Source organism: Setaria viridis, chromosome 5, assembly GCF_005286985.2.
Source record: "Setaria viridis chromosome 5, Setaria_viridis_v4.0, whole genome shotgun sequence".
In the NCBI taxonomy this organism is placed as follows: domain Eukaryota; kingdom Viridiplantae; phylum Streptophyta; class Magnoliopsida; order Poales; family Poaceae; genus Setaria; species Setaria viridis.
Window position 1 is genome coordinate 35930794 of NC_048267.2, and position 13402 is coordinate 35944195.

General features: G+C 51.8%; 1 pseudogene; it reads right to left on the reverse strand.

Moving 5' to 3' along the window:
* Positions 1 to 553: 553 nt before the first annotated feature.
* On the reverse strand, positions 554 to 3008 carry LOC140222899 (uncharacterized; annotated as a pseudogene).
* Positions 3009 to 13402: the final 10394 nt, after the last annotated feature.

Below are 13402 nucleotides of genomic sequence, written 5' to 3' on the forward strand. Positions count from 1 at the left end.
TCATGTTTAGTTCTCCTAATTAGTATCCGAACATCCGACGTGACACTATTAAAGTTTAACACCTCGTATCCAAACACCCCCAAATTAGAAGTATTAAACATAGACTAATTACAAAATCAATTGCAGGCTAATCTAAGAGACGAATCTATTAAGCCTAATTAATCCATCATTAACACATGTTTACTGTAGCATCACATTGTCAAATCATGGACTAATTAGGCTTAATAGATTCGTTTCGCGAATTAGCCTCCATCTGTGTAATTAGTTTTATAATTAGCTCATGTTTAGTCCTTCTAATTAGCCTTCGAATATTCAATGTGATATGAAAATCCATATGGAGTTCATTCGTTCTGTCAAACCATAGTAGTTGGGATAATAACTGCGAGACCTTAAATCATAGAATGCACTATTGTGTGATTCCCCAAGTTCATCGTATACTCCTAATTTTGGCAGGTAGATCCTGTTGCAACATGCATCCGGTGGTGTGGGGCATCATGATCGCATTCCAGTGGTCAACGTAAACCACTTCATCATCGAAATTCTCAATCTTAATCTAAACCATCTGAGATTTGTCAAACTTGTACAAGTCGATCGGTCCTTTGTCGTGTGGTCTGAAGATGACAATCAAACCATCTCTAAACTCCAATAGATGGCAGTAATGCTCACCTGGCATTGGATCGCCGACAAGAATAGGATCTGGTTTATCTAGAACTCTCCATGTCATGTTATTTGGGTTGAAGATGCCTAAACTCCCACGGGTCCCAGGACAGTAGAATTCACCATGTAGAAAATAGGGTTGCTATATGCAGTGCGGAACTGAGGGGTGTTTGGATACCCCTACTAAACTTTAGCACCTGTCACATTAAATGTTTGATACTAATTAGAAGTATTAAATATAGTCTAATTATAAAACTAATTGCACAGATGGAGTCTAATGCGCGAGCCTAATTAGTCCATGATTTGACAATGTGGTGCTACAGTAACCATTTGCTAATGATGGATTAATTAGCCTTAATAGATTCGTCTCGCGAATTAGACTCCATATGTGCAATTAGTTTTGTAATTAACTCATGTTTAGTCTTTCTAATTAGCATCTGAGCATCCGATGTGATCCTACTAAAGTTTAACACCCCGTATCCAAACACCTATTTCCTTCTCTGTCCATTCCTTGTCCCCCGTACGCCACACCACCACATAAATAGTGTTGCTATGGGCCGGATTCGAAGCCGGTTCTTTATGGATGGAGCACACTATGCAGTTTGGAGAATTTGGTGGAGATGAGAATGATATGCCAGCAAACTCCGGCCTAGCCATGGTATCTCTGGAAGTTCAAGCACCTCTCCAGTAAATGGATTTGCTGCATACATGTAATTCTCACCTCTTATCACCAAAACCCATCCATCTTTCGTGAAGAGTGGCATTTGAAGTAATCTTTATTACATGGTACCAGGCTGCTGCTCTTCATGGTGTATTCCTTCTCAACAATGGGATCAAACAGTTTGAACACGCCTACAGAACTTGAGCAAATACTCAACAGCGTTGGGTATATTTGGTACCTCCTTCCATACTGAGTTGGCCTGCTGATCAAACTCCATCCCTGACAGACTTGCCGAACATTCAAGTAGTCAATAAAGGATATCCGTGGGACAAGTTCCTCAACTAACTCAACGGGAAGACTAGACCATGGTGGTAGTGCTGGTTTCATGTCTTCATCAGAGGTAAGCTTGATTTTGTTATTCAACTGCCAAAGAAAAATGTTAGTTCAGCTATATACTTGCTTTAGCTTAATATACATGATCATTGCTAAGATGAAAGATAATCGATGTGGACTTACTTAGCTTGAGAGTATGGTTAGACTTTCACTTAGTCCCTTCTTGAAGCTGCATAACATATCGGAGACAACAAGTTAGGTATGATCGTTATTATCCAAAATATGAACCAACCAAAAAGGGAAGAAAGGAAACTATTGCTTACCTTGATGGAACCACCCAGGACATGCTATTGAAAGATCTTGGCAGCAGACTGCAACTCATTGTCCGATCATCCAACCGGATTGTATACAGTCGAATACCATCGTAACAATCTCCGTGCAGTAAATGGATGCGACCAGGCTGGATCCCAGCTCTACTTGCAGAGGACAGCACAACACAATCACTGCTAATAACGAAAATTGTCCTATCGCCAATGCTTTCAACCTTCTCCCAAACGTACGTATCCCGTGGTGTCCAATCGATGAATGTCCATGTCGACGACCTCTGAGTTGTAAAAGCCATGGGTGTAAAAATGCAGGAGGAAAACATCGCCGTCAGACTCCACCAGATGTTCGTTATGCCCCCAACGCATTGTGCTAGGATGTGGTATTCCCCTCCTCTCAATGCTGGCACCGATGAACGAAGATAAGAGCGCATTGACCGTGATGAATGTATACATGTTCGTGCGCACATACATTGTGCCCTGGCAGCCGACGATCTCGTTAGAGATGGCATCGTATGTACCATCGGTTTCATCCAACAACTCCCACCACTCCTCATCGCCGGGCCGGTAATATACCAGATATCTCTCCTCCTCATCATCGTCGTCGTCATCGCCACCATCTTTTGTTCTCTCGGTGGTGAACATGATGGTGCAGTCGGGGAGAGTCGGAGAAGAGAGGGCGCACATGTAGAGGTTCTCCAAGGGGGTCAACAACGGTGGCAGCGAGATCCTAGATAGAGAGGCCAAGCTTACCAAGCAGCACTCGTTGGTGCCGCCGTCAAACATGAGCAGCCATTCTCCTTGGAAGCAGGCCAGGCACTGCTTGCCCTGAAACGCCTCTAGCTCCAGGGTTGCTTCACGGAAGCCGCCGTCAAAAGGGTCCACTACTGCACAAACGGTTTCCCGGGGCGGTTGAAATAGCATTTGCAGGGGCAGTCGCGCCACCCGCTTCTAGCTTTCGCAGCTATAAATAGCTGTTTGCAGGAGTGGGTAAAAGGTCCGCCCCTGTAAAGCAATCTTCAGGGATGGGTGACGCCATCACCTGTCCTTGATAATGGTGTTTTCAGGGATGGGTGATGCCATCAACCGCCTCTAGAAATATCGTTCCCGTCAAAAAATTCAGCGATTGAAATTTGAATTTGTTAAAACTGTTTCCCACCAGTTTTTAAAACTTTTGGTTCCCGCTAATTTCACTCTAACAGTCTAGTGTGCAATCGAATTGAAGACATAGAATATATGTTGCATAAATTCAATTTAAGCATAAGAAAATAATAATAAGAAATAGAACCATATATATACATCATTAGAGTGCACATTGGCAACATGTTTTTCAACCATTCATGAAGGCTAGCCTTGGCGGTACTCTTGATTCTTCCACTCACAGAGGCTAACATATTTATCTTCTTGTGCTAATTCGTGTTCTGGGTGGTAATAGGTACCCACCAGGTTTACCACTTTACGCAAAATGAAACGACATAAATCAGCGCCTATATTTAGAAGTTGTTGCTCATGGAGACGCGAACAGTGTAGTCAAGGCCTAATCTGCAATTAAAATCCACGGAAAAATTAAGCAAGTGTTAGATAGGTGAAAAAGAATGCAATACACACACACACAGATATATATATATATATACACATCCCTATAGTAGCCGTTTACACGTTCACGATCATTTGTGTATCTCCCGAGCATCCTGATGCGCTCGCACACGTAATACCCGCAGTGTACAGAACCAGATGGTTGCTTGTTTCTTTCAGTCTCTCAGGGTTATGAATCCCTCCATTGGTAATGTAGTGCTGGTAGGCCATGTTTTGAAAAAATGAGAAGTTAGTTCATATGTAATCTTTGGGAGAAACAATTTGCATAATGTAAGTGTACACAACAAGAAATTCACTAACTTTTGTAGGATGAATTGGTCATAATCCAATGAGTCAAATACGGTCACAACTCCGTTCTTTGGCTGTATCATAAAAGCAATCCAGTATCCCTGCAAAAATATTATATAAGATTTTTCAGGCATGAAGAAGCAAGTATATATATTATAACAAATGGTAGAAATTTAGACACTAGAAGTTGTAGGGTGTCTATATGTAATGCCTATTTTGCCACTTAAGCATCATATACGCTATGTAGACTGAAACTCTCCTCGTAGCTTTTTTGATGTTGTCGTACTCGTTTCTCCCTTTTATCCTTCTTTGTCTTGTACTTAGCTAGCTTGTCATGGTTGTCTCCCTACTAACTCGGGAAGTTGTGCCTAACTTCGCAAATAGCATAAGGATCAAGATATCCGGCCTTCTCCTTTACAACATGCACGTCATTTTCTTGCATTCTGTACAATGTATCATAATTAATTAGTTATGCATAGTACATGTGTAGGACATAGTATATATACAAGATATTAGCATCGATGAAGCACTTACATACACCACAATCTGACGAGATGTAACTTTAGCTCTGAGAAGCGGAAAGATCATGGATGTCTCAAAAATCGAAGAAGATTTTGCTGGAATCCTCATTGAATGGAGGTCCGAACACATCTAGTGAGTACCGTGCCCATATGGTTCTGAGCCCAAGTCTACATGCCCTTGTGTGCCAATTGTGCATCCTTTGCATTTCACCTAGAATCCTAGCGATAGCCCTATCGGGTAGTAACGGTTTTTCATACTCAAATTTTCAAGGACAATCCAGTAAATCTCATATGTCATCGACTCCAACGACCAAGTTGTACTCTGTGTCAGTGCGGGCTTCAAATACACCGGTCGTTGGATGTCTTGCGTCTTGTTTGCCGTCTTGGCTGTCATCTTGGTTGTCGTCTTGTTCGCCATCATGGCTGCTTTGTTGCTCGTGTGCCATCTTGCTGCAATGCCTGATCCTTCCTTCTCATAAGCCCGTATGACTTGAGGCACTAATTGCGGGTCCACCTGTTGTTGTTGTGGCTCCTCTGGCGGGTCCACCTGTTTTTGTTGTGACTCCTCTGGCAGGTCCACATGTTGTTGTTGTGGCTCCTCTGGTAGGTCCACCTGTTGTTGTTGTGGTGATGCTTGAGTAGGTTCTGGGTGGTGTTCCGACCAGTTCACCGGCTCTGATGTTGTAGCCGTTGGTGTGGCCACCCGTTGTTCTTCTGATGCTGCAACCATTGGTGTGGCCACCCATTATTTTTCTGATGCTGCAGCTGGTGATACTGGACCCGGCGGTGTCGAGTCTACTAGTGCATGCTCAGAAGGAACCGAAGATAGTATGATATCTTGTTTATGCCACAATATGGTATTGCCGACGCTTTGTCCAAGGCAATTGACACCTTCCGCAGTGGGAATGTCTATCTCGTGATCACCATAGTTTGAATTAATTTCAAGCATTGTTACGCATGCATAATAGTGTAGGATAGGTTTTCCCTCAAAGAAACCGCCAACTGGAATCGCAAGGCCCCATGGCAACCTCATTTGTCTTGCCAGCTCTGCCAACCGTAACATGCAACGAGCAATGACGGGTCCATAAACCGGGGTCCCCAATAGGACCACATTCCCGCAACGCTTGGTCCAACAAGAGGCGCGGTGACAACACGCACCTGAGCTGGCCCAGCAACGTAGCGCCAGGCCGAGACCAAGATCCAGCCACTAACCGAAGCCTCCGACCGGGAGGCCTGGTCGGGGCCCCGACCAGGCGACCTTGGTAGGGGTCGGGATCACAGTTCGGCTCTAACTGAGTTTCCCTGATCAGGATGCATCGTACCACGCACACTCCCCCCCCCCCCCCGATCGACACGGTCGGGACCGACTGGGACGACTGACCGGGGACGCCTGCTCAGTGTGGGCTCAGGGAGCAGATGGAACGGATAAGAGAAAGCACCCATGTCAACCGCTGTATGAAGAACCGTACCGCACCACGCCCTGCATAGTGCTGCCATAACAGAGTGGCCTGACGAGATGAACAGGGACTGAGGATGGCGACCATACCGTACTCGACGACGTGGGCCTCGATAAGACTAGACGATGCACGCACTCTCCCTCTCTCTGACTTGTAAGACTATCCCCTTGTACTATAAAAGGGGACGGGCCCTCCACACGTTGCAGGCAGACACTTCTACTCATTACATACGTGTACACACTCTCGAACACATAGCGACATCTGAGCCCCTGGTCACTCTCTCCTACTCAGACCAGAGCACGACCAGGTCTCGGACACCCCCTCTCATTCCTCTCTCATTTGTACCCCCACTGCAAACGTTGAGCACCTAGACTTAGGAATATAGTCGACTGACCGACCCCAACTGGACGTAGGGCTTGTTGCCCGAACCAGTATACATCCTGTATCATTGTGTGTTAGGCCATATCTGATCTAACATATGACAAAACTACAATATTTACTAGTCGGCCAGATTTCGCACCGACTGTTGGCGCCGTCCGTGGGGAGCACGCCGTGCGTTCGTATGTTCGGTCATCGGATGGCCCACCTTCCCACCACTCTCGTCATGGTGAGCTTGAGCAATACAATTTGTTTTGGCTCGCTAGAGTTTCCCGCACCCCCACTCAGGGGGATGTGGGTCCCCCGTCTTCACACCGTCCCAGACCTTCCGCTTCGGGAGTCTGGACTTCGTCGCCGACTAGCTCAGCGTACTTCTCCTCCGCAAGGAGGTGCCCGCCCTAGCGTCCCCAAGAGGAGGAGCACCCTCTGCGAACCTTGGGCCACTAGATGACCTTGACGTCGAGGCGCTCGCACTCTGCCTCGAGTCTGCGTTGTGCTCGAAGCCCACGGTGAGTGACGTAGACATCATCCTGCACTCACTGTTCAACACTTTTCACTAGCTCTCCGAAGGGACCCCTCTATCTCCGCCACGCTCGCCACACGGCCGGTTTCCCTACAGCCTCGCGTCTCCCTCGGACGCGTACGCGCAGGGGCTTCGGAGGGCTATGACGCCGCCCCCTCTCACGTCCGAGTTCGTGGGGATGGCGGGCTACGCCCCCACCTCCTTCCACGACCGCTGCGACGAAGAGTCGAGAGCGACGGCTCCAGCATCGGCCACTTTATGGCACCTAGCCAGCCCCTGTCCCGGGAGTGCGTCATGGTGGACGCCCCGGGATAGTCATCGGAGGTGGCGGGGGCCCAGCAGAGTCACACCCCCCTGGACCATCATGTGGAGGCTCAGGCGCGCGCACAGGAGCGCGGCGACGAGCCGCAACAGCGGCAGCAGAGCCGGCAACACCAACACTTGGAACATCGAGCAGTTACGTCATTTCTTTCCCTAACTCAATTTTACCGATCGTTTCCATTCAACACTTGCTCCTACAACACCCCAACCCGAGCACTCTCAGCCTAGGTCGCTCGGGAGCTCCACGGGGGTGTGGTACCACCCCCTCCTTACTTTCATGCAATCACGAACTTCGCCCAAACGAAAGGGTGTCTCGTTCCTCTGACTACCCTGAGTAACGTATGCTTCAGCCTCCCGACCGATCAGACCCCTCCACAACTTTGGTTACGAGCAGCTGAGCCTCGCGGACCATGCCTAGGTTCTTAAGGTTGCAGCCTACGGTCAATGGGCAGGTTCGAAAGGAAAAGAGCAAAAAGCAAAAACTACTTAAGGGAAAAAAGAGAACGGGCGGGACCAGCTTCCCATGATGATTACAAAAAGACTTAAAATTGTTCACTCGGGGGCTCTCAATCCCCCACAAAATTTATTTATATACAAAGAACTAACTACTCCTATGGACCGCTACTATTGCCCCTTGGTCGGGTCGGTTGGCGACGTGACTGGCAGGGACGAAAACACCTCAGTCGCAGTCAGGACAATGCTCGCCTCAGTTGTAGTCGGGACAACGCTCGGCTCCGGCACGGTCTCCTCCGCCTCGTCGGGATTTGCGACGCCCTCTTGACCCGTGCCTACGGCCGCCTACGAACGGTGAGCCTCCATCACGCACTGCATGGTGACATGCTCGGCGATCGCCTGCGCGTACGGGGTCAAGCTCTCACCCAGTGCTTGGATCTCCTCCGCACTCCACCCGTCGGCATTCCCTCCGCAAATAGCCTTGAAGTCAAGGGTGGGGTGATGAGTCGCCACCAACATAGCACCCCCGATGCCCCGTGGAACACGTTATTAGAGATGAGTGCCCAAACTTCATCTGGGATCTCCGTAAGCTGGATGGCGGGCGCGCTAGTGCTCGGGCCTGACCCAAGCACCTCACCGATCACCACCTACGCCATGTTTCAGAGTTGGTCAAGCTTACCCTCGATGGTGGCCCACTCTTCAAGGGACTGGGCCAATGCCTCCGCATTCTGGCCGACCATTGTTTGGGTTGTCTTCAACTCCACCTCCAGAACTGCACAAGAAGCCAAGTCAGTGAAAGGCAAAAATAGAAGGGCGGGCTTCTCACCCGGCTCTAGGTACGGAAGGCCGAGTCAAGAGGCAGAAAGAGAAGAGCCAAAAATAATGACCAAAAGCAAAAATATACTTACCAAAATGGGCGCTCTCCCCGATAGTAAGCCCCTCCTCCTGTTGGGCCACCCTCTCCTGTAACCGAGCGACCTCCAGCTCCGACAACAACGCCTTCTGCTCGGCATGCACTTGGGTCGACTGCTCTATCCCCAGAGCCTCCTACGAAGCGGCAAGCCTCTACTCAGCAGCAGTTGCCTGCTCGAGCGCGTGACGTTCTGCCTCTTGGTGCTCCCCGACCACCACCTCAGCCTCCGCCAGGCAGGCTTGTGTCGCGGCAAGCCCCTGCTTGGCTATGGCCGCCCGCTCCTGCACTCCGACCACCAGCGCCGCCTAGTCTTGGGACTCATGATGGGCAGCCTCCAGCTCACGAGCAAGCTCATCGACCTGTTGCAATGCCGCTACATCCCGATCCTGCCGACCGTGTTCCTCCTGAAGGAACCTAGACTTGCTGGCCGACATCGTCTCCAGGCCCTGCAAGGTAAGAGTAGGCACGCTAAGACAACCGATTGAACGCCAAAAAATCAAGGACAAGATCAAGATCATAGGAAGCCTACCTCTGCGACGTGAGGAAGGTCGACGGACATGGCCTGGTGGGCGAGTTCAACCCTCTCCAGGGCCTCCTTCAGCCTCGCCATGGTGAAGGCGAGGTCCGACCGCACTGACAAACCGCTCCTCCCGAGCAGGTCCCAAAGCTCCCGCTCCTTCCCGTCGCAAAGCACGAACCGAACCTTCCCTAGCTCGTCCAGATGGGGCCACACGAGCTCGTGGGCCACCCCCGATCCGCCGGAGGACCTGGCCCCTGCGACGCCGAGCGACGCCAGAATCACCATCTGCTCCTGAGATTGCAGGACTACCGGCGACACCACCTCGGTACCTTCCTCGCTGTCAGAAGAAATGACCACCACTGGGATGTTGTGGCCTACCAGCAGCTCCTCTCCCTCTGTCCCGGCAGCCTTTGACGCGCCATCCCTAGGCGGGCTAGGGATGTCCGCCCAAGCCCGGGCCTGGGCCAGCTCAGGGGACAGATCAACGTGCACCGCTTCATTGGTAGGACTGAGCGTGACTCCCACAGTCCCCTCCAACCCCGACCAGGAGGGCGAGTCGTGCGCCCCTCCGCCGGGCGAGACAGGGAGCACGACGTCCCCCCTCACCTCTTCCATGACCGGCAGGGGAGGGACCGCCAGGGTCACCACCACCACAGGGTCCGTCGCCACCACAGGGATCGCCGTAATTATGGCCGCCTCCGCTCTCGCGACCGACAGAGGAGGGACAAGCTCCATTAAGGTGGGCCTTGCCGATGCCAGCCTGCTCCCCCTTTCGCTTGTCGCAACCTACTATAGGGTGGGACTCCACTCTGTGAGTGGGGGAGGTGGGACGATCCTCGCCGGGGCCGCCGGCCGGCCGTTGCAAAAGAAGACACAAAAAACAGGGTAAACACACATATAGACTCAATTATATGGGCAAACAAGGATGCGATCACGTACGCAACCAAAGGAGACTGGAAGATCGGATGAGGAGTGCTCAGGTGTTGCAGCCCGCGCCACCTCAGGTTGACCTCCTTCTCCCTCTCGTGCCTTTTTCGGACCTCCGCGGCCCTCTTCTTCCTCCTGTCGTCCGCGGCCACCTTCTGGGCAGCCTGCCTAACCGCGCCTTCTGGCCCCTGCGGGAGGTGCGGTCGGGACTTGTAGCGCTCAAGCTCCTGCGAGACAGACGATTTAGAACTCGTTAGAAGATCTGGATAAAGAAGAAAAGGGTCACGAGAAGAAGTATACCAGGTCAGACCGCCTCTCGACGTGAAGGGGTCCGGGTGTCCCGATGAGGGTTAGATTCCTCCCCAACTGCAGCACCCAATGGATGCGCGCCGCGACCTCGCTCCCCGGCAAGTCCACCGGCAACACGCGATCGGGGTTTGACGGGCCGGAGTACTTCCACATCAGCCGCCCCCGTTCCCCCAACGGGGCGATCCATCCATGGACGAAGGTGTCGAAGACCCGTAGCCCGTTGAGGCCCTCCAACATGAGCTTCATCAGTGCCTCCTCGACGATCCCCAGCCGCTTCACCTGTTTGGAGGCGAGACCCCACGTCCAGCTGTCCTTCTTCACCAGCCTCCCCCTGGTGATCTTCGGGAACGGCGCCTCCGTCGGGTTCCTGATGTAGAACCACTCACCGTGCCATCCCCGATTAGAGTCATTGGGGGTGTACAGCAGGTAGGCAACCTTGGACCTATTCTGCAGGTCGAATCCGCCGATCGGAGCTGCTCCGATCGCCTTTCCCTCGGACAGAGCTTGCTCACTGAAGACCTTCCGGAAAAGATCCATGTGCAGCTTTATCTCGAGGAAGACCTCGCAAACGGTGACAAAGCCGGCGATATGCAGCACCCCGTTCGGATTGAGGTACTGCAGCTCCAACCCCTAGTCGTTGAGAAGCCCGCGCAGGAACCAATGCACGGGGTACCCGAGCCCATGCTCATGGAAGGCGAGAAAGGAGACAACCTCATCAGGCTTGGGTCGCGGGACGACGACCCCCGGTTCAGGAGCTCTCCAGCCCGCCACCTCCTTCAGTCGAAGCAGCCCCTTCGCCACAAATCCTCCAGAAGGTCCTTCCTCACAATGGATGGCCTCCAATTCGACATTGTACAGCGGGAGCGACAAATGGAGCTGTAAGGTTTCCTTCTCCCTCCCTCTACTCTCCTCTCTCCTAAGATTTGCCGCAGTGTGCGAGGAAGCTTGAAGAAAAAAGGAAGAAGATGCGGCAATAGTTGAAGGGAGGCGAAAGGATGGGCAAAAAACCCTTCGCCTCCTCCCTATTTAATGCGAAGGTGGCGTGGAGTCCTAGCGGATGGGACGTAGCTGATGGGATGTGGCTTGGGCGACAGAATGTGTCCTGGGTGATGGAACGTGGCCTAGGTGGGGCTCACCCACTACCGCGGTAAGGGCATGAAAAACGGGGCATGACCGCGAGCAAGCGACCCTCCACCTTCCGACGCAAGGGTTCGGAAGGGCCCACTGTCAGAGCTTCCATTGAGGAAAGGCCAGCAAGCCACTCGGGTCGATCAGACGACTCGAGCATCTGACGGGAGATAGGTAAGAAATAGTGGTACGCCACATGCAGGCAATGCCGACCCTGTCACGAACGACGGATCCGGATTCCACTCGAGCAGGCCTGCTAAGGGTTCCCCGAGCCTGTCACTCGAGCCGTCAAGGTAAGCGGCATCAGCTTAGCCCCTCCAGTTGTCGAAATCACGGATGACGTGATGCCTGAAAGTCCGACTGAGGTAATTTTACCAACCCCCTATTTTCCCCCTTAATGCATGAGCATTCATTCAATCATCCATCTCATGCATGCATACATTCATTCATACATGCATCCATCCCATACATACAATCATTGCATTACAATTGCTTTGCGTCGCGTGACAAAGCAATAGCGGTTCATTCAAAATGAGCTGCGACCGATCGGGGTTCGAAGGCCGGCCCACATAGGGCTCGAGGCCACCTCGTGTCAAATGGAGCCAGAGGGAAATCAGATGAGCCCTAGCGGCCCTCGCCCGACGCGCTCAAAAGCGGAAAGGGTCATCACGACTTCTCGTTCAATCCTGACATCGAGCCATGCCCACAGAATCTCCATCGAGGGGAGGCCAGCGGGCCACCCGAGTCGGTCCTCGAAACAGCTCGGGCATCTGTCGGGAGGCGGGTTAAAGAGCAGTGGAATGCCACATGAGGGCTATGCCGACCCCGTTATGAACAACGTACCCGGATTCCACTCAAACAGGCCCGTTACGAGCTCACCGAGCTCGTCACTCAAGCCATTGAGGCAATTGACGTCAGCTCAACCCCTCCAGTTGTTGAAACCACGGACAGGGTGACGTATGAAACTAGACCAATCCCGACCAAGCCCAACGGGGCTCGGGTGCTCGGGCTGCTAGATCCTGACTCGGGAATACGATCGACGACATAGGTCACGGTCGGAACACACACAGGCAAGCACCCTAACTTGCAATAGGGACCACCTCATATCAACCAGTGGGACACAAGAATCCGCGGCCCTAGGAAAAAGTACCAAAGTGCTCAGCCTCTGACTGACTCCCCAGTCGGCCGTAGGCTCGGGGGCTAGACCCATCGGGTTCGCTCGCGCGAACCTGGTGGAAGACGGACTACCAACGAGTCCCCTCCTCGGGAGCTGGGCACCTATGCCTCCTCGGCGTGCCTCTGCGGCCCACGCCATTCCTCTCCTCAGGGGCTGGGCGCCTATATATATCTGGCGCGCCTCTGCAGCCTCTGCCAGTCATCCCCTTGGGGGCTGGGTGCCTGTATTTGCTCGGGGGCTAGACGCCTGATCCTACTCGGCTACTCTTCATAACGCGGCAGACAAAGGGGCAAATGCCAGAAATCCCAACAACAATCCGCCTCCACGGCGCAATGGACATAGGAAACATAAAGGGGGTTAGGCCCTACAAACTCATCCCATTAGGCTGGTGTGATGCTTTCGTATTCATTAAAGGGGGTTAGGCCCTTTTTGACATACTTGTCATTCAGCTCACCCCTCCACCGGTGGAAAACTTCACCGAGCTGCTTCCTGGCATAATACTTTACCTGCTTCCTGAGTTCTTCTGATATAGGCAAAATAAATGTTTGTTTCAAAAGCTTCCACATTGCTTCTTTCCTTCCCTCAGGAACCAATAGCCAATCAAAGATCGAGGGATCAAAAATCTCATTTGTTCTAATTATTGCTCCTATTGCATTCCGAAACTTTGAACGCACCATCAAAGGCTCTATGGGATCTCCTGCTGGGCTAACAACATCAACTCTTCATTTGCCTTCAGGGTATTGGTTTCTTCCTCACCCACCCCATCTTTTTTTACTTTGACTGCCAGAGGTTGTAGTTTCAGCTTCGGGAGCCGAGCTGCCACTGTCTTCAAGTTCTTCGGGGGGAGGGGGTAGGGGGTCGGCGGCAGTGTTTACTCCTTCAGGTGGGAGCCATCTACACGAATCATAAGGTTAAGC